Below are 24225 nucleotides of genomic sequence, written 5' to 3' on the forward strand. Positions count from 1 at the left end.
AGGCAATGGCTTTTCCACCTGGTTAACAAAGAGAAGATATAAACAGATCCAGGTCAGAATATGACAGAGTTCATATTTTTATGTGAAAGTCAAGTCCTGGCTGGGAAAAAACCACATTTCAGCTATAGGAGGACCAATCACAAAGGAACTCTAGAAATAAAGTGGATTCTTATTTGTTAGCTGGCGTTTTGCTACACCCCTGTAATAAAGAGAATAGAACTGCCACAACAGGCAAATCTCTTTACCACAGAACTTCTTTTAGAGATGTGAGTGTTGGGATAGGTTTTGAATATTTTAGCATTGCTACATATCAAATGGTATATTGAGTGTACTCAGATTCACAGAGATGTAAAACAAGTGGAAGAGGTAGGTAAAATATAAGATTAATAAGAGCTGCCAGAAGTTTTTCAGACGGTAGTCTATTCTTTAAATTGATGATAGCCCTTTTATGTTTACATTATTTTTGTTCTGACTTAAATTCATAATGTGTCCTCTTTTATCCATTTACAATATAAATTAGGAATCAAAGCACATGAAGTTTTTCCTAAACAGTCTTTTTGGTACTTACAGGTAGATATATTTTAGAGATTATAATATGACAAAATTTTTTTCCAATAAAGAAACTGCTTTTAGAGGAAGTGTCTTCTCAAGGATAATTACCTCTTGCCAAACTGCAATTTAAATCTGTAGTATTCCTCAGTTTCTAATACCCTGTGAAATTTTATTCTGACACTTTTAACTCATTTTGTTTAGTTTCAAGGATGATTTTAGTTTAGTCTTGGGTGAAGTGATCCACATACATACATCTGTAAATGTTATAGAAATACAAATAACCACATATACATTTGCTTAAGTCCCTTCAGGATAAAAACTGCTCTAAGGAACCATGAGGTGAACATCTCTCTTGAATATGTTTCTTTGAGGTGCAAGTAGGACACTGAGTAACAGTCTTTGGATTTCTGTATGACACTTGTGCTTAAAAAAGGTCCTGAATTCAACATTAGGCCAGATCTCTTCACTTCTCTCCGTGAAAGTTGTCACTGAAAAATGCCTCACAGTCAGAACATCATCGCTAATGATAGTTTCCATTTTCAGCACGTATCAAAGAAAACCCTTTTGTTCCACATACAGCCCACACAATGACGCAGCATTCAACGATCCCAATGTTGAAACCTTAAGTGAATTTCATTAGGAATATTAAAATGTGTCCAGTTCTTCAGCAATTAGCATTGCTCCACTGAAGCAAGTGGAGGTGTGATGGTTGTAACAGCAGAGGATTTTACTCTATGCTTTTAATTTTTACCATAACCTGGAGTATGATACAAGACCTGCCATATTCCATACATGAAATCACAGAATCATCATAGAATCACAGAATGGTTTGGGTTGGAAAGGACCTTAAACACCACCTAGTTCCAAGCCCCTTGCCATGGGCAGGGGCTAGCATTCCGCTAGACCAGGTTGCTCCAAGCCCCATCCACCCTGGCACTGAACACTTCCAGGGATGGGGCATCTACAGCTTCTCTGGGCAATCTGTGCCAGGGCCTCACCACCCTCAAAGGGAAGAATTTCTTCCTAATAATACATAATCTAAACCTACCTGCTTCCAGTTTGAAGACATTCCCCCTTGTCTTGTCACTCCAGGCCTTGCCCTCCTCAGCTCTCTTGTAGCCCCGTTAGGTACTCAAAGGTGCTGTAAGGTCTCCCTGGAGCCTTCTCTGTTCCACTCTGAACATCCTCTCAGCCTGTCTCCAGAGCAGAGGTGCTCCAGCCCTCGGAGCATCTTCATGGGGCCCTCTGGACTCGCTTCAACATCGCTCTTATGTTGGGGGGCCCACAGCTGTATTCACTACTCTGGGTGGGGTCTCACAAGTGTGGAGTAGAGAGGGAGAATCACCTCCCTGGGTCTGCTGGTCACACTTCTGAATGAGTCCTTCTGAAATGATGGTCCAGTTCCCTGCTGTTTCTGTACCTACATTAACAAGCAGGTACCTGTGTTGAACCTGTCCTTGATTTTGGAATTTCGTAGGCATCAGGAGCATCAAAGTCATACAGTTATAAATAAATAAATGATGCTGTATAATTAGCTATCTTTGTGATATAAAAAATGTAAGCACATGTAGACATGATGCATTCCAGACTTTGCATAGGATTTAGCAGCAGTGTGTTTCAACTATCAGCAGAGAAAATCCTTTTCTATTGACCCAACAGGAAAATAGTGTGAATTCTAAGACTGCCAGCATGTTCCAGCTCTTTTTAAAAATAAATATACATATATTTATATTTTAAACTTTTAGATTACAATCTTACAATTACAGTCTTAAAATCTTAAGTAGATTAACAAACTTTTATTAATATGTAGCATACAGTATTTCTGGGATCTACCAGAATCAGACTCTTCCACTCATAAAAAGAAATCGCATTTCTGACAAAAGAGAGCAACTACTCTGAAGTGCACAGGAGCACTTCAAAACAGCTCAAAATGGGACATGAAAAATTCTAGTGGAGACTCCAGGTGAATTTATTAACTACATTGTTACTGCTGGGAATATGATCAGAATAAATATTGAAAGATTTCATATGCCACAGCAGTGTCTGTTAATGTCATCCTGAGGCTTTGTTTTAGTACTGAATCTGAGAGGAGAGAGACTCACACTCTGTATCAACATTGTGTCCTGGGAAGAAATAAAAAGCCAGTTCCTCATGATAAATACTGAATGCTATAGGCTTGCCAAGTCCACTGTGGCACTGGCCTCTTAACATGGAAATCAAATAAAACAGGAACTGTTTTGCAAGTAGATCCACTCAGATTGCCTCAGCACTTTGGTATATTAGCAGGGAGTTCCAAAAGGGATGGAGGAGAATGCTTACTTATTTTGGCTTCGTTAAATATATTTGAACAATTAAAAAAAATAAAAAGGGGAAAAATGCACCAATTGTCTCTGACATACTTAAAGCGTGTTTGCATCTCAACAGAGTTCAGAAAAACTCTAAAATAACCAAACTTAGCTAAGCTGCTACCCCTGTGGTGGTGCCAAGATCACTCCTATTCTCTGTAACTGTTTGCCAACATCTGCTGGAACAAGCTTAAGGGGTGAGGTGGATTTATACTTTACTGCTCGACTTTATTTCTGGATCCACATCTTCCCCACCTTCCTCTCCTCCTTCCACTCTGCACCTGTGTGCCTCTCCTTCCCCAGCAGTCTTAAAACTGCAAATAACTGTTCAGATTCACTGTGCCCTGTCAGCCTTTGATTTTAAGTTACTCCCTGGAGCTTTTGCTTTAATACAAACAGGAGCATACAAAAAGAGCACTTTGTATTTCTTTCTCCTAATGGCACGCAAACCTGCCTGGCTGATAGCTGCTGGCACTGAGACCATCTATGCTGCTTCCTCCCTTTTGCTCTCCCATTTGCCTACTGATCACATTTTACTGGGAGTGATGCAGAGCAGGTAGGGTAGGCGGGTTCATTGGATTGAGCAGATGCTTAAGTGACAATAAAATACTTAGCCTCTGCCTGTGATGTCTGGATTCCTTCAGGAGACCTCCTTAGAAGAGAAAATATTTTATTTTAACGATATCAAAGGAAAAAAGTGGCGAGAAACGCATTTCAGTGAGAAATGAATTTTCTGCTTGTGATTTTTCGTCTGTCGGGGACTACCTCAGGTCACTTCTCACTGTTCAGCTCTTACAGAAACAATATTGTATTCCTTATGCCAATTGTTAGTTGGGGAGTAACCAGAACAGAAGAGGTGCTGACTTTGGAGGTTCTTGGCACTGTGGCATATGCTTGTCATACAGACTTGATGGTGCAGCAACAACGAGGTATTAGCTCAGTGTTGAGGAATACGATACTGCCGTCTGCGAGAGGCGTTGGCCTCCGGTTTGTTTGTAGGGGTAATTTGCTGTGTTGGGTTTTAACAAGCAGGGCTTTCATGCATTGAGTTGAACCTCGACTACAAGTACTGGAATCACTCGGGACTCTGACATTCCTCTATTAGTTCTTAATTGTGGAATTTGCTGCTCTTGCTGCTCCAGTGGAATTCAAGATTGTTGACCTTCGGGGCTCACTGTGAGACCTATCTCTCCTCTAAGGCGAAAAAGGATTAGGTAGGAAGGGGGAGTTATTAGGAGCAGGTGAGAGATTTTATATATTTTTTTAACTTGACATTGTGTCATTCTTGGCACATAGTATCCAGTAAAATAATGAGTAAAGATTATATGTTTTGTTCATGCAATTGCAGTGCCAAGAATCACATGTGATAATCCAAAAGCTGAAGAATTTTGAAGTATCCATTTAATTTTACTTTAGTCCCCGTACTAACTTGAGGAGTTAGTGAGTGTTGCATGAGGAGGCAGTGCTGTGTCCATAGACTATGGCTGAGCATTTGACAGAGAAGAGAAGCCGCAGAGAATGATTTTCCTGTGCAAACTTTAATGAAGATAAGGAGAAAGTAATGCATAACTCAGTCATGTACAGCAGCCAACAGGGATTTTGCTTTTCACTGCATTTGTATGGTTTTGAGTCCCTGCATCTTTAATCATTTACATCGCTGAAAAGCTTTTTAGAACTGCACATGCAGACGTTTTTCTGTTGGAGCACCACCAAAAAGTCTGTGTAAGCACAATATGCAGGGAAAAACATGTCTTGAAAATATTATCCTATGCAGGAGAAAACCAAAAAAAAAAGAGAAGGCCAATATGCTGCAAAAGATTTCTGTCTTTTCCTGCAGTCACGATACTTTGTTAATATCAGGGCTTTTATTTGTTTATTTATTTATTTAAAGAACAATTAGAAAAGGATCAGCCTAGAAGCAGATTGCAAGATTGTAGGACTGAAATAACCTACAGAACACACAGGTAACATTTCCTCTCTCTTTCCCATTCATACTTCCTCAGTTGTCTCCATGTGGTGTAGTTAGCACTGAAACCCCCATTTTTTATAAGGTTACTTTTTGTTCCAAAAACAGACAAAATTTTGATTCAAGAGGGTTATATTATACACTGCTGTGAGATTTGTACTTCTCCCCCACCTTTGCTGTTAGCTACAGCTGCTTTGTAATACATTAAATGATACAACACAAAAGATCTAATAGAATCTGAAAGAGCTTGGGTTCTTAGAAACATGTAAAACTCCGCATAAAATGAATATTGCTAAAGCTCAGGCCGATTTCCATATTCTTTCCACATTGTATTTGTGTATAATAGGCTTCCAGGAATGTTCATGACCTTACAGCTGTCCCTTTTGTTTACAGTCCAGTGCTCTGTCCTTGAGATATGCTGCACACAGAATGAAGACAAAATCATGGCTTCAGGCCTCCATCTCCCTCCTCTGGAAAAAATAAATAAAGCCTATATAGGAGACATTCTCCAGTCAGTACTGGAGTTGCAGCTACATATGACTGATTAAACCCTGGGAAACAATTATAGATGGTAATAAAAGAAATAAAGCTCAAAAGGGAATACAGCTTTTTCTCGGGAACTTCCAGGAAAAAGCCTGAGGTTTGGGGTTTTTTGTTTGGTTGGTTTGTTGTTTTTTTTTTTTTAATTATCAAACCCACTTATTTTTCTCACTTAAAAAAATAAAATGGACAGATGCATTTCCTAGCAGTTTGACTTGATGTTTTAGAAGATCCTTTTCTTTTTGAAGAAACTGTATCCTGCTCACACACAAGCAGCTGGTTTCTTATTTGCTGTCAGTGAGCAAACAATCAATGCCCATTTACAATAGCACTTCACTGGCATAATGGTGATGGCAACGTTGGGTTTATTTTTGCTGCCATGCAAATTTTCATTCTCTTTGAGTAAATGTATTTTTCTGCTGATATTCTGCTTTCTGGCAGGTGCTCAAAAACTTCCTTGTTCAAATGTATTTGCAGATGGCACAGCCATGGGTTCTGTGTGGTGTCTGAGTAGACAGAGCACAGCCTGGGACAAAATTACAATCGCTAATTATTTTAGAACGAAGGGCATATGTGAGATTTCAATATCAAACGTCTCGATACCAGCAGTGCTGTGCATAAGCATTACCTAACTCTGTTCATGAGGTTTTGGGGCTGAATTTGGCTAAGTTTGTAAGCCCAGTGTATGACAGTGAGTCTCCAGAACAGCCATGCTTTTGGCTGTGACCTCCATATGTGGAGGCTGGCCCAGAGAAATGCTGGCCCAGAGAAATACCAGCAGTGCTGTGCAGGTAGGGGAGCTGTGCAGTAACAGTGAGCAGTGCAATGGCTTCTTGATGTTAGATCAGTGTTTTTGCTGCACTAGAAAATTTAACAGTTTTGTTAAACAAATAGATGAGTGCCTGACAATTATGCAGTATCAAATAATTGTGTGACTCATAGTGCACTCAATTAATTTAGATTACAGTTCAAACTTTCCAGACAATTCCCAGGTATTTGTCCACTACCCAAGTATTTGTGGACATTCAGATCTGTACTTTTCTGTGGGATTTGAAGTTCACGAATGATTTGTAATTGCGGGAAGGTGGGGCTGCTCAAGTTAATCAGGTCTTTTTGGAGACACCAAGCAACTATTTCAAAGTGTTGTTGCATGTCCAGACAGTAGTTTTATGTGTACATTCCCAAGCAGCACTGCTGGTGAAGACTATTACACAGCTCTGGTAACATTCCTGAAGTTCAGCATTCACTGGATGGTGTCTGGATCCACAGACATGATGACTGTTTGCCTCTAAACTTCTATACAGTCACTTGCCAGGCTCCAGGCACCATCTTTGCCGTACTCTCTGGCACAGATATTCTTTATGACACCATTGCTTAAAAGGAGAGTCTTTAAGTTCCCCATCCCTTACTTCCAGGACCAGTATTAACCTGCCCAGGGCATTTAATGAGGTAAATCATCCCTGCTCTCTATCTGGCTGACCAGTTTCATCTGTACAGTCACAAACACAGACAAGGAAATCAACACAATGTGCAGAGGGATTCTAAGAGCAAACCCTCTTTGCTTTAGCATGACAAACGGACATATCCAGATAGAACAGTCAACTCTCCCCTGACATTTTCTGTGCTTACAGTTACTCTTTAGGATTTGGGTATGTGTCCTGCCAGGATTTGTGAGTTTCTTCTCTTCAAGTACCTCTTTAGCTAAGGCCTTCTCCTTCAAACATGGAATATCACTCTGACCTTTCCAGTCAGCATATTTCAATGTCAGGAATTTTAGAGAATAAAAAATGCTTTTCTCCTCATGGGAAAACCATCCTTTTCAGTGTTTTTCTTAGTTCCTCCTCAGAGTTCAACAGTATGTTATCGGATTTCCCAAATTGTCAGAAACTTCCTATTATTTCCTGGGTAAATAAATACATGTACATGACATTTAAATGAGTTAAAATACAGTCCTTTTTCAAAACAACTGAAGTGACCTAAATAAAAAAATTGGGATATAAAGCCACAAGCAAAAGTGTCAGTAGGACAGAATATAAAGTGTAAGACCTGTCATTTGTAGTTCAGCTGTATCATGTTATCTAATTTTCATTAATAATCTAATTTTTATACTCACATGTGTGAGTTTTGTTTACTGAAAGAAAAACTCTGGGTGTTGGGTGTTGGGTGAGGGTTTTTTTAGGGAGAGTACCATGTTTGTCAAATTCTGTGGTTAACAATGTTATCTCAATGTTTTTCATCTTTCTCTTAATTCATACAATGGCACTGTTTTTACTGCCTGTCTCCCTCGTGTGAGGACAGGGTATTTACTTTCACATACCACATTGTTTGAAAATAATAGTGAAAAGGCACATGAATGGTAGGGATATCTCCCTTGAGGTCTTGAAGGGAAGCTCTGGGAAATTTTAGGGTGGATGTCAAGACAGATCCATGCACTGAATGTGCATGGTGGGGATTACTGTCACATGAGCCTGCAGAGCTTTAGCACAGTGCTTCATGATGCCACAGTGGGTTCTGGCCATCCATACTCTAGCAGCTGATACAGAACCTCTCAAGCTAAAGAAAAACACGGAAAAGGAAGAAAAATCAAATAGTAAGGAAAGCACCTTGGGCAAAAGGCTAATAATGAAGAAGATCTATAGCGTTCTTGCTTTTCTGTGGCTGTGCTGTAAGGGACTAGGAAGACCTGAATTCATAAGTTCCAGAGAGAAGTTTCTGAAAAAGTGTTCTGCTTCTGCAAACTGGGCAATGTCTTTGAGTCCAGCTCCTGCTGCCACAAATGTCAGAGTCAGTGTTGGAATGAGATCTTGCTACATGGCTTTGCAATGTACTTTGAAATATCGTCATATATAGAAATATACTCTGAAGCAGATAAAAATGCTGCTTTCATTAGAATACTGATTATTAGCACTCACACAGTAAATGAGTGTAGGTGGGAGGTTCCTGGTATGGCACGAGGACCAATTAAATCCTACTCATTGTCTCCAGCATTCTACTACAGAAGGTGCAAAGAGATATTAGGTCTGACTTTTAAATGGTCTTTGTAAAATGTGCATCTATATTGATAAGATGTACAAGGATCTATCCTTTCCCTGCTGAGCTGAACACCTTTTATTCTCATTATGAATTTATTAGTAGTGCAGGATGTTCAGCAGTACAAAAGAATGTTCTTTTTATCAAACAGTCTTCTGGTAAGTTCTTGTAAGTCACTCTGTTTTAAGGGAAAGTGCTGCTCCTCCATTTTGGAATACAGCTAAATGAGAAATGTTGAAAGGAGGGCATCCATGCCACTGGCACAAGTGAAAACTGGGGGGTAGGCCAGGGATGCACGTTCAGAGATTGTTAGTGTTGTTCCAGAAACTCATCACATTCACAGGGGGGTTCAGCAGCATCCTCAGACTAATAAGCTCAAGGGAGTGGGTATCAGCATGGACCCTTCTGACTGGCAGTTAATTTGAAAGATGAAACTTTATTTTTTCCTCCCAAGAACACCTGGCTGAGGAAGAGATGTATTGCCTCTTACTTTCCTTTCTCAAGGTATTTTGCTGCAGCTTAGCCCTAGCAGAGATGAATTACATATTTGGGTTCATATTGTCAGTTTGCCTTTTCACTCCTCGAAAGTAGTTGAAATAAGCTAAAAATTGTATTTGTCCCCATATTCAGCATATCAGCAAGGAACTGCAAAAGCTTGGTGAACTTTAAAACTCAAATTACACATAAAGCTTTGTAGATGTTTCTGTCAAATGAGAAAATGGAAACTAGAAAACAGCAGCATTTCTGTGGCCAGCATTTCAGATGCTTAGGGTGCTGGAAAGAAGGAATAATGGAAGCACTTGTCATAAGCTGGAAAATAGATTTAGTGTGTATAGCATGAGTAAGGTAAACAAACAAGATCAAACAAGAGCTGAGCAGGCTTCTGTGTAACCCAATGCCACACGAAGTGCAACTGCTGAAAGGATTCTGTGAGAGGGGAAATGAAAGTGAGCAGACAAGACAGACGGCACAGTCTAAGTTCAGCGCTTTCTGATGACACTGGAGATTTGCACTCGTTTTGGCAGCTGATTTGGTGTTTTCCCCTATTGAAAATGAGCTGGGGAAGTGCATTGTGTGCATCTCTTGCACCTCTGGTGACAGAGTCTGCAGATTCTAGATTAAACATGTTCTTGGCAAACAACTAACATCCAGCTCTGAGTGCAGTGACTCACCAGGGTGAAAGTTAGGAATATTTAAGAGTTGGGTCGTCTGTATTCTTATGGAAAATGTCTCAGGGTTGATATTTGATATTTTGCCTTTGTGGCCACTTGCTTATTTAGTGGAATAAATTTGCTTTTTCTTTTCTTTTATTCTTCTGTTTGTATCTTGGGATTTTTCTATATGATGAACTGTATGATATATTAGGCTCCAAATGTGGACAGCACTGACTGAATAGTATTATCATCCCATTCTGATATTCTCAGCTAGTAGTAAACATAAAGGGAAGTTCCTCTGCAGTATGCTGAGTACATGCACACATTGCAAAGTTGCTAACACGCTGTACTATAACATTCTGGTTTTATTGTACAATAACTTTCTCTCATAAAAAAGCTCTCATTCAACTTCTTGTCATACACAGAGGTACAGGTTACTACCCTGACAGTACCCAGACAGGGAAATGCAATAAAAAGCACTGCTGACATGCAAATATTTTGGAAGGAAGTGATAAACACCTTGGTTTTCAGCATTTTCTTTTCTGTAATCCCACTTTTAGCCATGCCCAAGCATATTCCCTGCCTGCCCGCTGTGATCACAGTTCAGTCACTCAGGCTCAGCTTTCTGGCATTTTTTGTGCCCTGGAAGTCTGTTATTTCTCTGTGGTCTAAAATTGTCAAGGAATTATTTAAGGAATATAAGATTTTCTTTTACGTGTTTATTCCTCTGAGGGGGAAAATTGATTATATCAAAGTCTAAGACCCACAGGGTCAGTTTGCAAGATACAGGCAGAGAACTATCAGGAAATTCTGTGTGCTTCTTTCTAGTTTATCATGTGTAGTCTAGGGAAGCATGAATATGATATGTATAATGTTCTTACTGTGTGTCTTAATGCTTTTATAACCCACTATGTTTCCGATAAGCCAGAATACCTGAAAAACATACTAAAAACTCAGTTGCAAGATTGTTCTTTACTACCCTTTGATATTAGGGCAAGGACCATCTGCAGAAGTCATCATAGTAGATTTACTCTGGTCAGTTTGTATTTGTTGAAAGCTAAAAATATTTTTCCAGTCTTTATCTGTAACCTTGTAGTCAGGAGACATTATTTTTGCAGAAGAAAGGGCCATTGATCAGGTTTAAATATCATCATAGCAAAAAGCAGTCAAAACAAAGCCTACTGAAAACTGCCTTCCAGAAACACAGTAGGTAAAAACTGGTGACACAAATCCCTCCACTGGTACCTTTGTGCTAGATTTGCAGCATTGTAGAATATATTCACTTTACTCTGCTCAGCAGCACAGTCCTGTATCCTGACAGCTGAGTAATGTTCTGCTCACGTCTTCCCTTGTAAAATGAAAAAAGTAGATAATTTAATATAGATGTGACAAGTACAAGATAGATTTCTAGCCAGCACAGTGCACTGCTGAAAGTATGAGGTTGAAAACCTTCTTTAAAGACAATCAGATTCTTAAATTCTCCCCCATCACCACAGACCTCCCCACGTCCAATTAAACACAATACAGAGAAAACTAAAAACTGAATTTATTCTTTGATCATTTCAGTATGAAAAAAATCTCTCCTGCCTACTGTTCCACAAAATAAACCAGTGTCTTTTTTCTGCCCAAGAACAGGTTTTCTGGGAGACATGCGAGATACAATGCTTTTGTTTTTCTAGTGCTGATTTTTTTGGTCCATCACTGCTTTTCTTTTTTGTAGTTTTTGCTGTCTCCTGACTCACAGAAGCAGTTTACTGCTACTTCTTGTGGCTGTTGTGGCTGTGAACTAAACTTATTACCTTCTTAGGCAAAGCATGACCAATTCTTTCAATCCAAATTACATTTCTGAGTCTGGCAGGATCTGCACTCTGATTTCACTGGCTTCTTAAAAGAAACACATCAGACAATCCCCATACCTGTGTGTGCATGAGACATTCTGAATGCACGGCATTGTTGTGCTGTCCTCATGCTGCAGTGTAAGTCTTATATCCTGTTCTCTGGTCTTCAACCCATTTCTATTCCTCTTTACCCTTAGTTGTGTCTGCTGCTACAGCCTTTCTGCTCCAGCCACAGACCAGGGACTCGGTGCTTGAGGCAAGCTATGCTGTTCCTCTGTTCCTCTCCTTGTCTCCAAGACAACTCAGGAGCAAAGCAGAGCTGTGACTGGTGTGGGAAGTCTATGAGTCTTTGAGGGATAAAGTTGTGTTGAGGTGAGGAGAGTATAAAAAGGGATCCAGCACCATTGAGGAAGCTGCAGCTGTGGTAACAGAAAGATCAGATTGAATCAGGAAAGGTAGAGGTTAGCATGGGATTCAGCTCTCCTAAATCCCAATGAGCTTTTCCCAAAGTCTTCCATAGTATCATGGATTTATTTGTATTCTTATACTGCCTCTTAAAATCAGTGTTGTAAAAGATCCAAATGGTTGTGACCCATCACTAAATTGATTTCATAGTACCTATTGCTGGCTAAGGTAATCCAATAGCAGAATTTGAAATTTTGGGACAGTGCTTCAGGAATATTGAGAATGGACTTTTTTTTTTTTTTAATTAACTTAAGAGGGGATTTGCCATTGAGGTGAATGGGTGAAATGTTAGGCTGCTGCCAAACATTAAACCCCCTCATGTTTGCTGCCTCTAGGCATTGACCAGAATGTATCTTTCAACCTGGAGTTTTTCATGCACAGTTATCTATGTCAAAGGAGTAACTTTTTTTCTGTGCACTTGATGTGGTACACACATGCTGCATCTATCAGGCTCCTCCACCATGCTCAAATGTCCCCACACAAAGGAAGGAATACAAATTAAAGGACTGGATGAAAAAGACCTCTCTTAATGTTTGCACCAACATCCTGCTTACAAATGACTCAAACACACTAGTTAAGGAGAGAACTAATCTCTTCAAACTAAAAGGAATATTTTAAGCTAGGAACACTTTAACAGCATTACTGAAAAATTCATAAAGATTGACTGTTTGCCCAAACTTGTAGTGCTGTACTGTTGACTCTGTGTTCAGCCCTGCACAGACAGTAACTCCCATTCACTTTGATGGGAGATTTGCCTGGGGTAGGACTGCAGAACTGATGCCTAGGATGTTAATTAAATGTACAGTCAGCTGGCCAAAAAGTGGATGGTTGAGTCATAAGGACAGATCTTCCTGGCTTACCTAAGAATACTTCTTAGTATATAATTAAACCACAAAAACTGACATCAAAGTAACGATAAGGGACTAATGTAATGCACATGACCGAGGAAATTCAGGCCAACATTCCTTCCTTTGATCAACTAACTGGGCCAAGCTAGTACACAAGTCTGGGTCTGGATACTCCCTTTCTCAAGCATTGGTAGAGGTGAAGGAGTTAAAACTGATGGAACTGGCTAGATTGGATGAACTGGTTAGGAGGTAATAGTTTTTGTTGCATGTACCTGCAGAATCCCTCCACAATTATGAGATGGGAACAGGGATCTTTAGTTAAAAGGTTTCTCCAGGGTGTGAAGGAACACTCAGAGAGTATGCTCACAGACAGCATACCTCTATAACTTGATCTCCATACTTCATACCACTCCAGACTCCATGAATTTCTGTATCAGCTCATGTTTTTTTTCCCTTGGATGTGATTTCTTTACACTGGGAGAAAGTTTGAGCAGGTGAAGGAATAACACCCCATGGGTGTAAAACTACTCAGGGAGTGCTATTTGCAGGCACAAAGGTACTAGAAGTCTAGGAACAGTGTTTCTATCCCATATCTCTTGAAGCTATAAATCTTAACTTTAGAGATACTTTAAAGCATTCTTGTTTCACATAACATTCTCTTAAGGAAGCTGGAAAAACAAGATGTAGAAGAAAATCTACTGTGAAGTCTTAGCAAAATGAGCTGGGAAACCAAAGTCAAAGAATAAAGATTTACTATAAATAGGGAAGGATATATCAAATGTGGTTCCACAGGGATCTGTCCTGAGCCAGATACTGTTAAAATATTTCATTAGTGACTCCAGTGATAAGATAAAGAATGTTTTTAAATCTGCAGATGCCACAAAGCTTTGAAGACTCCAGGTATAGAAAACATGATTAGAATTCCAAGGGATCTTAGCAAATTAAAAAGATGGTATGAAAAAACCCAGGATGCAATTAAAGACAAGTCCAGTTTCTGTGCTTGGACGAGAAGAATCATTCATAGAATCAACTCAGTGAGAAACAACTGACTAATTTACAGTCACATAGAAAAGGAACCAAGGGTTGTAGCTGACTGCAGCTTGAACATGAATGGGCAGTGCCATACTAGTGTTAAAAAAAGTGGGGTGGAGTAATTTTGAGTTCTACAAACAGGAGCACAGCCTGCAAAATGAATAAAGTATTTCTTCTGGTTTACAGCTCTGAAAAGTTCTAAGCTAAGTTAAGGTTTAAGTCTCACATGCAGCAGAACAGAGCAATATAGTGACCTATGAGAAAAGTTTACAAGGTTTGGGGTTGTTTAGACTAGAGGTTAAAAGACTGAGAAGAAACATGATAGCCATCTTCAAATATGGAAAAACGTGGTGCAAAGCCAAAGGGAATAACCTTGGATAGGACAGAGAGTGAGTGATTCAAGTGCAAAACAAAATGGTTGCCTAGGCTTTAGGCAAAAGCTTTTTTTGACAATAAAGCTAGTTAAACACAAATTACCTTTACCTTTTTTCATTATGTTGAGGTTAGAAAAAGGGCCTGCCTGGAATGAGAAGGGTATAGTTCAACACGTCTTGGGGCAGACACAACATTTCTTCTTGGAGTTCCTTCCTATCCTGTTTTGTAGCATTTTCTGACCTGTTACAAGAGGCTTTAGAAATCTCTCCAGGTGACTCGTTTCCCTGCTTGCCCCTGGGCTGACCCTGACTGGTAGCTTTAAATCACAGTCTCAGAGCCTCCCAAGGACTGATCCATATTTTGGAGATGCAGGTTAGCCTACTCTTTGGCCGGCTTTCTGAGTTAGCTGAGAGCAGGGTTTATATGATTGGGATTAACAAATGGTTGCATATTGGTTTCCTGACTAGTTTCCTCACTGGGCATCCTAGACAGCTATTTTCTGGGATCCTAGGAAGCTGCATCATCAAAGACATGGGTAGTCCCAAAATGACAACTTAATTCTCTTCTTACAATGAAAACAAAATAAAAATTTGTTGGTGGGGGTGTGGGTGTCCAAATTCAGGGGTTGAATGGTTTTTTTCTTATTGAAAAAGTTTCCATTAAAATTGTATGTGAACACTGTTCCAAGGCTATGGGCTCCTGAGGTTGAAAATCTGCCACAGGAGCCAGACACCTTTATAAATAGGATTATTGAAAGCAACATGGAAGATCTGGTATGTAAATAAGAAGTGACTTAGTGTGGGTAGCGACTGGAAGCCAAGTAACCTCTTTGATTATATTAGAAATTAACTGTAAATTAATTGTAGTTATGCACTGTCCTAGGTTTTGGATTTTTTTTTAAATTATGGCCTTGAAGCCTTTTTGACCAAGTATCCAGTGAGGCTTTTTATTTTAAAAAGACTTATTTATTACACTGAATAGCTGACTGGTCTGATGTTTTCTTGGCCACATGGAAGGCTGCTGGGTTTTCCTATGTACAACATTTCCAGCGAGAATGACCTTCATTCCAGATTAACAGCAACAAGGAGTATGTTTGTCCTCAACACCAGTCCTCAACAAATAAAGTAAAACTGACAGGCATCCTTAAAGGTTTAAAGGTGGATCACCTATCAAATACTGGGTTAAGCATAAGTTATGTAAGGTCACAGAAAAACAGTAAGCACCAGAAGACTGAAATGGATGGTACTTATCACTGGACAATACCATGTCAATCAATTGTGAGACATATTAGCTGGAAGTAGACAGATAATTTTATTTCTCTAGGCCCTATTTGATTTTAAAATAACACTAACATTTGTTTTCAAACAGTAGGAGGCAGTGAAAAGTGCTTCAGTGCTTCTGTGTACAACCTGCTTGAAGTTCTTGGGTAAAGACGTTCTTCTCTAGAACAAATTATTTTCCTTCTGCTAATGAGAAAAACCGGGGAAAACAGATTGCAAGATCTTAATAGGCCTTTTTTTTTCAGTAGGTTCCATGCCAAATTCTATCCTCGCATGAGCTCTTGAAACCTCTCTGATTTCACAGGGACTTTGTGACTGTAAAAGAATAGATTTTTTGGTCTTCAGGTCTAAAAAGCTTCCTTCTGTATAAAAAGCTTTACACATGGAATGGCTGCTGAAGCAAATTGACTCGAATGGTAGTCAATTTTACACTGCTGCCCTCCCACCTGAAAAGCACTTTCGGTGCCCTACAGAGAAAAGAAATGAAAGAGGAGGGGTAGAAACATGTGCATGCACACACATTTATAGAGAAGAGATGCTTGAGAAGAAGCCTTTAAAAAGTGAGCAAAAATGCAATAGTACTGCGTGCTCTCTGTCCTACATATTTGTTGTACTGAATGGGGAGTGGTGTTTCTACAGGATGGAGCATATCCAGTGAATGCACACTGAGCTAAATTCAGTTCTTATCTGCACTAGGACATTAGCCTCAAATAGCTTTGCTTAAGGGCTAGAATATTCCCTAGTTGAATCCAGGGAAAACGAAGTTTTTAAGTTCAAATCAGTTTTAAAAAGATGCATACCTGCTTAGTGTCTTCCTATATTGTAGTTTTTAGGGACAGCTTTTCTACTGATGTTAACTCAGCACTGTTGAATATGTTACAATTGTACTGGGGTTACATCAGCTAGATTTCTAGCCCCATATCATCAAACTGATCTACAGGTCAAATATTGACCAGATGTCTTTAGTTAAAAGTAAAATGATGTCTTCTGTAAAGAAGGCTCCTGACAGCACTTGACCATGTGCTGGTCATGAAGACTGTGAAAGTCTATTCTAGAAAATAATCTTCAGCATATTTGGTCAAACAGAAGTGCTGCTAATGCAGCAGCTCCGTCAGCAGGGTGAGAACGGGAGCGAGAGGAGACCGCGCCAGGAAAATATGTTGATTATGCAAGGTCTCTATCTTTTGCAACAAGAATGGTGTAGTGATATGACATAAGATTGAACAGCTGTTTCTCTGAACATTTGAGAGCTTTTGGAATATATTTTAAGGATGTCTTCTGTGTCCAAAAGGCAGCCTGTTGGGGGTTGTTCTTGAACACTCTGGCTTTATTTTCAGGGATGTAACAGAAAGGATACACAAAATAAAATACGACAACTCCAAATGTTGCTCCATCTAGGGCCAGCCTCGTATCCTCATTATGGTACATGGACATTTTTTCATTTTCTATTTTGATGCTTCTACTTATAAAAGTAGGTACTGTATCAAAGGTACAGCAATAAGCATCATATTTACTCTTCAGAGAACTCATGCATCAAGTTTTCTCCTGTTTGCCATTCCAAATCCACTGGGATGACAGAAGGTTTGTGAACTAATTTTTCCTCTTTTAAATTTGGAATTTGACCACTGAGTGCTAGGTTCAAAAGTTATCACTCATACTGTTGGCAGTAAAGTACCTCAGTCTACTCCCACAAATTAAAAAAAGCCTTTAGTAAGGTTTGAAAACCACTAAAATCAGGTTTTGTTTCTTTTTTTTTTTTTTTTTTTTTTACCATACAACCATATTCATGGTAATTCAGGTCCTTCTGGTAAATAAGCAACATCCTCCAGTATGTCGTCTGTCTAAGACAGAATGCTGGAACAGTTACATCACAGCTAGGCTTTCCATCACCACACAGGACACTGTGTAAGAGACAGTTTTCTATTATTGCTCATATAAAATACCTTAAAAAATATTGAAACAAAGTCTGTTTTCAAGGATTTTATCTGATTTCAGAGCTCAAGAAAAATTTCAAACCCCTTCTCAGAATTTCACATCATTATGGGAACCCTTTTTTAAATTCATTATTTTCAGATAAATTTTCTTCTTTTACATAAACTGAGGCTGTTTGAGTACTGGTGATGGTGACAGTCTTTGCAGTGTTGTCACTGGTTTTCATTTTTCGTCTGAAAAAGATTTTGGTTTATAGTGTGTCTAAGGAAGCATTCCTCTTTACAAATGTTGATTCTGTACTCCTCATTGGTTCAAGATAAGGAGCAGATTCTCAGATATTGTAAATTGTCATAGCTCCATCAACTCATATGCTGATTTAGACAATCTGACTGACTAATTGTAATCATATACATTTTTTCTAATCAGTAGCAATCTTACATTAAAAATAATGTGAGATTTCTATCATCAAAGCATTAGAGTTATACATTATCTTTTGATGAACAGTAATTTGTATGTTTATTTTCATTCATAGGGAAACGTATAATCAATTCTTTCTACCCAGTTCATTTTAATTAGGTAAATGTCTGGATCTATATTAATTATGTCTAAATCTTTAATTTTATTAGGTAGATATGATCTAAACATAGCAGGATCTTGTTCATTGGAACATCTCTTTAATGAAACTTCTTGTTCTCCAAAACTTGGACTATGTGTCCCAATGTGCGTCATTTGTATTGGAAATTCATTATTTATGGGTAGCATATCCCCTCCTGATCAGTTTTATAGAAGTTTAAAACATTTTACATACTAAGTATTCTATTTTCTCTGAATTTGGTCCTGAGTACAGTGTTCCTTAGCTTTCAGTCAGTAATGAAATTATTTAGGATCTGTCATATTCTTTATTTTTCATTTGATCTCTCTTCTACTCCATGTCACCTTGTCATCAGTCAGTGCCAGAACCTGGCCTTCAGCATGCAAAGTTAGTATTTTATTAAAATCATCAGGAAATTAAATGGAGAATTTCAAGAACACTGCTACTTGCATCAGTGGCAACTGTTAATGTGCAAGTCATTTCTGTCCATGTGGATCATAGCAAAGAAATTCAGACATGAGGCAGGGTCACATTATACTTTTGAGTTCATCTGCTATTTCTGTTTTGTGCTTTTCATACCCTCGGTCAACAATTTTAAAGAAAGTGATATGTGTGTGACTTAAGAAGTTACACGGCTCATTACCTGCAGTGTAGCTGACAATCTGATTTCAAAGACTTGTTTCTTAAGTTAGCAGATTTTTAACACAGCCTAAGATACTTCAGACCCCAGATGTGCGAAGGAATAAAAGAATGAGAGCACTCTTGCCTGTTCCTATTCCTGGGGCTCCCCGAGGAGCAGCAGTTATCCTTGAAAGCTTCTGTGCTAATGCAACTGCTCCTACGAGGAGGAGCCTCCTCAGCTGCCCGCAGGCATTGCAGAATGGAGGAGGGCTTTCAGAAGTGCAGGGAGATAAAGCGAAGGAAATGGGCTGGCAGTGATGTTTATCTTAAATTTTAGGGTTCCTAAACTCACAAACCCTACAACCTGAGTGGATGTTGTAGCTGACGTACACTTTTCCAAAATCTTCGTGACCCAAAACCACTGAGTTTGATGCGGCTCTAACAAGGATTCACTGAAGCTGGGAGATGAGATCCCTTTAAAAAGCAAAAGAATTTAAGTGGACTTGTGCCTCCTGAAAGAGGGGAGCCAGCTATAAAAGAGCAATTTTCAATCTGCAGCTGAATTAACTAGGAAAATGCAGCTTGCCAGTTGTGGGCTCTCCTGAATCCAGGCCTGTCGCTGTGGTGAAGAGGCTCTTTTTCGAAGGACAAACACCCGTAGAGTTGAGGGAAAATGTTTTTTGTGGCTGGCCACGTGAGCTTTTGCTGAAATACCAATTCAAGCACAGAAGCCTGACCTATGACTTTTTCTGTGAGTGTTTTTGAGGCAGAGTCATGCATATTCTGCGATGAATGGAACCTGAAATGAACAGGCTCAGCATTGCTACTAGCAGTGAAGTGCCTGACTATAAATAGTGTACTTCAGTCAATTTTAATCCTGAGAAACAGCATTTATCTCATGACAGTCCCTTCTCTTCTTTTTTCTCTTTCTGTAAACTGCTTCCTCAAAGATCAGTTCAAGCAGATATACAGACACATTAAGTAATAATTATGGTAATGTAAACAACATAACAAGGGCTAGAACATGTTGAGAAATATATACATCCTCATCAAATGCTGAGATTTGTAATAACCTGCTCCAACTGTACTTTTATTGTAGTCATTCGGTGTAGTCTCACCTGTTTTACCTGTTGCTTTTTTATTGTCATAAAATTACAAACTACAATTATGCTTTGGTCTTCAGCCATGCCATGGTACATCACACACACTGGAGGCAGGGCACATGAGCAGAGCCCAGTTCATCTGAATATTTACACGTATGTTTAAATTTAAACATGTGAGCTCTCCTACATAAGCGTCGTGCTGACTTGAAGCCTACCTTCTCAGATGATGTCTTAACTCCTTTGCTCGACTGTGCTCTGAGTTTATGAAATATGTGCCTCCTGGTGAGAAAAGAAACCGAAGGCTGGGGCGACATTCACACATCTGTCATGCAAATACTGTTTGTACCTGTGAAGCTGCTTGTGCTATTGGATCTCCTGCCTTGATACGTATGTCCTTTTGGTGCCCTAGCTGAGAAGCAACTTTGAAATTGTGAGCTAGAGCTATCGAAACCAAAAATACATAAATTGGATGTCTTGTCAGCTAATACCTCTTGCTTTAATGACAATAAAGCCTGCTGACACATGTGGTCGTGGCGAGAAGGCTTTCTGCAGTGTGAATGGAGCAGCTGCTGCTGATCAGGGAGGGAAATCAATGACTCAGCATTCATCAGAAGCATCCTCCTGCTGGTCACCACTGCCAAGTGCCGACTCATCGATTTTCCTCCCTGCTAGGCGTAGACTGCTCTATTTTCTTTACAGCAAGCTTTAAAATGTTTCCAGTGCACTGTACGCAGCTGTCAGCTCCCATTGGTAGGTCTCAGTAGGAGCACCCCAACACATGAATTGTTCTGGGGCTGGGGCATAAATCTCGAGTTCACCCAGTGGAGTTTTTCTCGGAGTGCCTGAAGCTCAGCGTGTGTGAATGTACAAATCACCCCATCTACCCCAATCAGCACAAGTGAGGTGTTCTGCTTGCCATAAGCTCACTAAATATTTTTGTCTTGCGAAGTGGCAAATGGAACGCAATATGCATGGCTCACAGATTCACAGTCACTGAAACAAATCCAACAGCATGCAGTTGTCATCAAGAAATATGTCTAGGAAAACCTCTACAGCCACGCAGTTTCAGCACAGCATGCGAGTACCAACCAGTTCTTCGATATTCAGACAAAGAGATTGCCATATATAGTGCACATGAGGAGTGCTGTCCTTTGATTTCTCCTTTTAGAAGAAATCATCCTTGCAGCTGTTCTCTGTTGTCCCTCGGTCTTGAATATCTTCTTTATTTAAAGAGACCCTGGAAATCAAAAATAGAGTCAGAAAGGGGTCTTTGTCTGCCAGTATTAAAATCCTGTGAGTCATGTTTTCCCAAATCTTTCACAAAATTCAGTCAGAATTCAGCTCACAGCTTCAACTTCAGGAATACTGTGAAGGTGACTACAAACAATGATATTCATTTAAAATTTGGAAAGCTCATTTAGGCTGAAGTGTGTGATATATTCACATACATCTCTTTTCCGTTTCATTTACAAAGAGCAACAGAATTGTGGAGTTGAACAATAAAGCTTGAAAGGTTTCAGTTCCATTCCATTTTCAAGATGCAAATGAGGCAAGTTCTGAAATCTGCAACCCAGCTTCTACTTGCTGATTTTAATCTAAGAAATGGCATATTTACTAGGCTACTTACTTAAATAGAAGATTTACTTAAAAACAATATCTCACTGTATTAGAGTTGCAAAGATTTTCAGACCCGTAACATTGCTATTCTCTTCAGAAACAAGGAAATATGCAAATAAGTTGTTATTTATAATAAGCTGCCACTTGCTATGTTAGTAAAATAATTATATTTACCAGTTAATTGACCTTGTGTGCACAATAGGGACGAAAATAAAGAAATGATGCATGAAAATTCAGAGTAACACTGGATTGGATTGATTTGGAAAAGTATATTAACTGTTAATTTTCAAAAATAGCAAGCAATTAATTGCTGCTGTAATGAACATTTGTATTTTACTCTGGCAACCATACTGTGTTAACATAATGCATTGCAAGTCAAGGCAGACCACTTGATTGCAGTGTTTGCACTGTAGTAAGTGCAGTTTTGGTTTAATGTTAAATTTTCATCTCAGATGTTCTCACAGGAATGCAGATGTTGTCCTATTTGTCGGTCTCGTTAAAACCTTTGTCATGTGAGTGCCAGTGCTTGTAGTAACACCTAATAAATTATGTAAAGTGTTGCAGTGTGCTGTACTTGTATGACCATTTCGATATACTGTAATTGTTTTCCACACTTCCCCCACAGGTTAGTCTGGCTTCCAGCAGAGGCAGAAGTGAATAACAAGCCAATCAACATACAAAATATTGAACAGAGCAGCTCAGCCACAGCCATCAGCCAAACATGAGATTAGTGTGTGGTTGCAGACAGGACGGTGAGTCTTTACACTTGGCTTCCTGAGCTTTGCACATCTGCTTCCTGTGTCTTCTGAATCACATTTCTGTTGTTTATTTGTCAAAATGAGTTGTTTCCATGTCAGCAATGGATGATTAATACAATGGCAGAGGTAGGACTAGGTTATGTTCACTACAAATTACCACCTAGGGTCTTCATTTTGCCTGTTTGGAGCTTTGGAACTGTATCCTGAGGAACTGAGGCTGAGCCCCCAGTCTTGATTCTGAATGGTAACTGCAGGTAATGTGGATGATGCTGACCAGCACTTGCAGTGAGCAGCACTGATGTGTAAAGGCACTTCTGGGTTTTCATGAGGAAGTTTGATTGCATTTACAGTGTGTGATTCTGCCTCTGCTGTCCCCAAGTGGTACATCTACTGTGGTAGATGTGACTTTTGGGGGCTGCTGTCCAAAGACATTTAGTTTGTGGCTGAATGAGTTGTCTGTAGAACAAACCTGGGTCTGTTATTTGCACTATGGTACTTGGAGGACCTGTTCTTGGTAGATGTTTTGGCCTGTGCCTTTCCATGGATCCCACTAAGCAAGCACCTGCACTGATGCCAGTCAAGGAAGCTCCTTTCTGTAATGGGAAGAGCTGGCACTGCCAACTGAGCTGAAGCCACAGGTCCTTCTAGATGGGCCACTCTTTACAGATTTTAGAAGGTGGCAAATTTCAGTCACTACTAGCCTGTGGTGGTTTAGCCAGTAGTTTGAAAATTAAAATCTCTGAATTGTATGGCAAATCCCCTAAGGCATCCAGCATAGTTTTTTTGTGATTTAACATGTTTTTCCCTCCATTTTTTTGCATTTCTGGAATTCACATACTGTAAGACTAGATGGATAACTGCCCATAATTTGGCTCAGTTCTGGAACAGTCAGGTATCTACAAGTTAGGAAGCATTGACTTTTGCTTGTGTAGGTTGGTGCCATTCTGTGAAACATGTAGAATGTTTTTGCTGTATCTTTTCCAAAATGGAATATTTTACAATCCTGCTCTATTGCCAGTACACCCTTATGAAAGCAGCTAATCTGTGCTAGTGATTGTGTAAGAATAAAATGGAAAAAAAAAATGAACACAGGAACTTCTCTTCTCTGAATTTATGGCATTACAGTCCTTCCCATGGCAACACAGATAGTCAGATGGTTTGGTAGCAAAGTACAAACAGGAAGAAAAGGCAAACAATGACAGAGAAAAAAAAGGTAAAGAAAGCAATGTGATTTTCTCTCAAAATGTAATAACTAAATGGTAGAAGAAAATCCTTATAAATGGTACTGTCTACTTGTAAAGAATATCCTTCATATGTTCATTTCTTTCTATTAGACTGGCTTGTCTAAAACATATACAGAAAGCCCTTTAATATCCCATTATACTGTATACTAAAGCATTCAGGTCTAATACTATTACTGATAAAGAAACCAAAAGCATATTTACAGAGACTGAATGTCTATAAAGAGCAGATCAAGCAAGTCTCTTGAGAAAGGAAAGTCCCATATCAGATTATTGCATGAAAAAAATAGCGTGCTCATCTCAATTACAGCACCAGTTGGGTTTATTTAAAAAGGAAGTAATTCTGGGTTTATATCATAAAATCACTTTTTTAAGCCTGTAAACATCCAATAAATTAAATTTTTAGATAAGATCCATTTTGCAAAAAGCTATTTATGAAAAGCTTCAAATAATAATTAGAGAGGATTTAATAACCTAATCACTGACTAATACTAGCACACAGTAAGTACTCTGAATTAGATCCTTCTGTGGAGTTACTGTTTTACCTCATCTCATTTGGCAGTTTATTATACAATGTAAGTTGCTCAAGCCTATAATCCCTACACCAGTGAATGTGTGTAGCAGAAAAATTCCGATTGGAGTCTCTTGAGTTTGTAAGTAAAAAATCTTTAATAATGTTTGTCGGGTAACAATCTAGCTGAACCTAATGCAAAAGCAGAGTACAGTGTTATACTGTAAATGTATGAATATTAATATCTGAAACATAAAAGGAAGTTATGCTGTTTAGCATAAACATGGACAAATTCAACATTGTTGTTATGGTAAAGAATAGTAAAGCGTTTTCTTTAAAACTATGTGCATATTATGGCTTGTGTTAACTTTAGTGCTCTGCTAAACGTTGTAGGTACTCCACTAAAGATAATATCAGCCCTTTTG

The 24225-nt window shown here is 39.1% G+C and overlaps 1 protein-coding gene across 4 annotated transcripts in view; it reads left to right on the forward strand.

The window, feature by feature from the left end:
• The window catches only part of MAMLD1 (mastermind like domain containing 1), a 256661-nt gene that overhangs the window by 57788 nt on the left and 174648 nt on the right, over positions 1-24225 (forward strand). For all 4 annotated transcript variants that reach the window (XM_064669754.1, XM_064669753.1, XM_064669755.1 and 1 more), the window contains exon 3: positions 21916-22042. The gene's annotated coding sequence lies outside the window, so the exon portion shown is untranslated. The remainder of the gene's footprint in view (positions 1-21915; positions 22043-24225) is intronic.

Source organism: Pseudopipra pipra, chromosome 13 (genome assembly GCF_036250125.1).
Source record: "Pseudopipra pipra isolate bDixPip1 chromosome 13, bDixPip1.hap1, whole genome shotgun sequence".
NCBI lineage: Eukaryota > Metazoa > Chordata > Aves > Passeriformes > Pipridae > Pseudopipra > Pseudopipra pipra.